This window comes from Lissotriton vulgaris, unplaced genomic scaffold (assembly GCF_964263255.1).
Source record: "Lissotriton vulgaris unplaced genomic scaffold, aLisVul1.2 SCAFFOLD_753, whole genome shotgun sequence".
Taxonomy (NCBI): Eukaryota; Metazoa; Chordata; class Amphibia; order Caudata; family Salamandridae; genus Lissotriton; species Lissotriton vulgaris.
The window spans coordinates 255,725-259,201 of record NW_028248913.1 but is presented as its reverse complement, the minus strand read 5'-3'; positions in this window follow the sequence as shown (position 1 = coordinate 259,201).

Here is a 3,477-nt window from a genome sequence, read left to right as displayed (position 1 = left end):
TCCTTGGTCACTTGGAATCTTATCCCTGTACACACGCATGGCTTAGCAATTCAGTCACTTTCACTTTCGGACACGATTTGATGAACATGTCAGTATCACTGCATGAATAGGCACATGGTACAACGCTAATACATTAAACATGACACATAGTGATATATTGTTATGTTCCTTTTTTCGTAGAGTATCCCCTGAGGAAGGGCTTCAGGATTAGCCCGAAATGCATTGGGGAAGGAGTGTTATTGGACTCTGTTAAATTTGAATATACCAGTGGAAATCTATGCTGAATGAGAAAATTCAATGATAAATAAAATATTCTTTGGAACCCCACAATGAGGAAGGATTAACTTTATGAATACTCAGAAAGACTCTATGTCATAAGCAAGAGCTGTGCAACGGGGTGTCCCCTCCCAATGGGAGGAGCTTTGTATTAGGTCCAGGATATAGTCAAAATATCTCCACCAACCAGCGGTCGGACCAGAACCCCTTTCGGCAGTCAAAAAAGGTTCAGTTAAATGACAACAGAAGACATAGGCAACAAGACCAACAGTCAAAAGAGGGGAGGGCAAGATCTAAAGCCATTGTTCTACAAACTCTCAAGCAGACTTGGATGGAAAAATCCTGAAGAATGTACAAACTGAAAACCATTTTTTGTCTGTATAGCATCACCAGCAACGCTTGAGTCAGCTTTGTGTGAAGCCGCCATTTTGATTCAATCAATAGCGTCCCCCTGCACACATTCTGGGACCTGGTCGTGTCTAAAGGTTAAACGGATTGTGGGACAAGATGCAGAAAGGAAAAGGAAAAAAGTTCCGCCGGACCATGGGACTTTCGGCGTAGCATTGTAGGATGGCCACACCAGTGCGGCAACTTGCTAGACACCACCTCGGTGCCATCCAGATCTCGACGCGTTGTGCTTCCTTCGGCCTACTGTAGCCGCAAGTGCGGACGCAACTCAGCTGGATAGCGAGTGAAACACCAAGGAGCGCCCCACTGCAGCCGAGGAGCCTCCATCTTGGGGGCGACGCACAGCATCACATTGCTTTCTCAAACAGCCCCCACTGACTGGCGCGACCTCACAGGCCAACGGGGCGCCCCACGCCGAATTTTGGCGCAGCATTGTAGGATGGCCACACCACTGCGGCAATTTGCTGGACACCACCTCGGTGCCATCCGGATCTTGGCGCGTTGTGCTGCCTTCGGCCTACTGTAGCAGCAAGTGCGGGCGCAACTCTGCTGGACGGCGAGTGAAAAGATAAGGGGGCCGCACTGCACATCAGGTGCCTCCAACCTGGGGAGGCGAGAGAGGCCAGTTTGCAATCCCCCCCCCTGTCCCCCCCCTCCCAGGCACCCCACGCCGACTTTCGGCGCAGCATTGTAGGATGGCCACACCAGTGCAACTTGCTAGACACCACCTCGGTGCCATCCGGATCTCGGCGCGTTGTGCTGCCTTCGGCCTATTCGCACATCGGTCCGCTACTGATGCCGCCTCACGTGCCAAAGGATTTTCTACGCTTTTTATAGCAGTGCGTAACGTAAGCATAACAGGTCATGTGACTTCTTTATAAAACTTTTCATTGGTTCATTTTACTTTTGGTTTCCTAATGATGGAAGGCTTGATCATATGACCTAAAAATATCACTTTTCCATGGATTAAAACATTTTTTTTTCCCAAACGATGAAAGCCTCACCTTGTTTCTAGATGTTTCAGACTAAAGCTGGCGTCAGCCTGAGAGCACCACCATCTCGTGGCTCCGTCGTGGTCATTCCGCGAGCAATCATGGCAGCCGCTCCCCACCGGAAGCCTGCAGGAGTTGGGAGCCCCCAAGACTTTTGTAAAATCTTCAAGGCTCAGGGGACGTCCGAGTTCCAAGGTGTCCCAGGGCCATGTTAGTGGACCAGGCCCAAATCCGAAGAGCCGTCCACCATTTTAAGAGTCCTGTGGCAGCCGCCTATCACTGCACCGCAAGAGTGGGCGCAACTCAACTACATGGTGAGCGAGACGCTGTAGCCGCAAGAGCGGGCGATAAACAGCTGAATGGCGGATGAGGCACAGTGTAGCAAAAGCGGGCGGAATGGCAACTGAAACGGTAAAGGGGCGCCCAAATACAGCCGACAAGCCTCCACCTGGGGAGACCCGTTCACGCCGCCTCCCCCCCCCCGGGGCGCCCCACACCGTTTTTCGGAGCAGCATTGTAGGATGCCAAAACCAGTGCGACACCTTACTGGACATCACCTGGGTGCCATCCACATCTCAGCGCGTTCTGCTGCCTTGGGACTATTCGCACAACAGACCGCTACTGACGAGGCCTCCCCGCGCACCCCCCGGGACGCCCCACGCCGTTTTTCGGAGCTGCATTGTAGGATACCAAAAACCAGTGCGGCAACCAGGTAACATCACCTGGGTGCCCTCCAGAACTCAGCACGTTGTGCTGCCTTGGGACTATTCGCACAAAACACAGCTACTGACCATTGTTGCTTCTTTTTAAAAAAAATGTATTTACTGTTTTTGTCGCGTTCTATATATTTAAAAGTTATTAAAGTGTTATAATCCTACTTTGTTTGAGTACTATATATTTAAAATGTGACACATAATTGTAAAAACTTTGATGTACAAAGAGGCATCCCTGGAATCTTCCGCTTCAGGCTGGGTCCCACACACCCTCACAGTGAGAATCCCCTCCCCAAGCACAATACAGGATGGTTATCAGATAGTAGGAACGCGTGTGGTGTGACAGATCTACTGTAACTCCTTTGAAGAGGGGTGATTCTCTACAGCTGGGGCCATAAACTACATCTGCAGGGCTAGGTGATAGCCTGGGACCGGCCTGAACAATCGGACACAGAGGAAGAAGAGTGTCAGAGGGTGCAGTAGTAAATAGGGTGAAAGGGTGGTGTCGGGCGGGCACAGGGTGTGATTCTCAGGGAAGAGCAGCGCACATGGGAGGAGGTTTCTGGCCCATGCATGAGAGAGAGAGCGGGGGTGACCAGTGCGTGGGGGAGATGCTTGCGAGGGTGAGGAGCCATGCTGAGGATCGGCGGCGTGCAGAGAGTGGGTCTAGTCAAGGCATCTAAAATGGCTGCCGTGCTCAACAAAAGTGTGGCATTGCAAAAAAGACAAGATGGCGCAGACAATGTTTATCAATAAGGATTAATTTATAACAATTATTTAAAACAAAATATTTACTCGCAGTGACAAAATGGCGGTCAACACTTCCTGATTTCCATCGAATCGAACGTTAACAGACGTCACGCAACAAAAAAAAAACGCTCACGCACAGCCGCTGGAAGACATGTATCAACATATATGAGCCTCCTCAGCCACCCTCAGAAAACAAAAGGGGTCAGGATACATCTCCCGTACCCCCTTATACCTAGTAATTTAATGAAATCGAAACACAAAATGGCGAATTCACGTTTCGCTACCAGTTTGCGAACCGAGAGCGCTTCTACCGCGAAAAATCTAATTTTTATTATTTG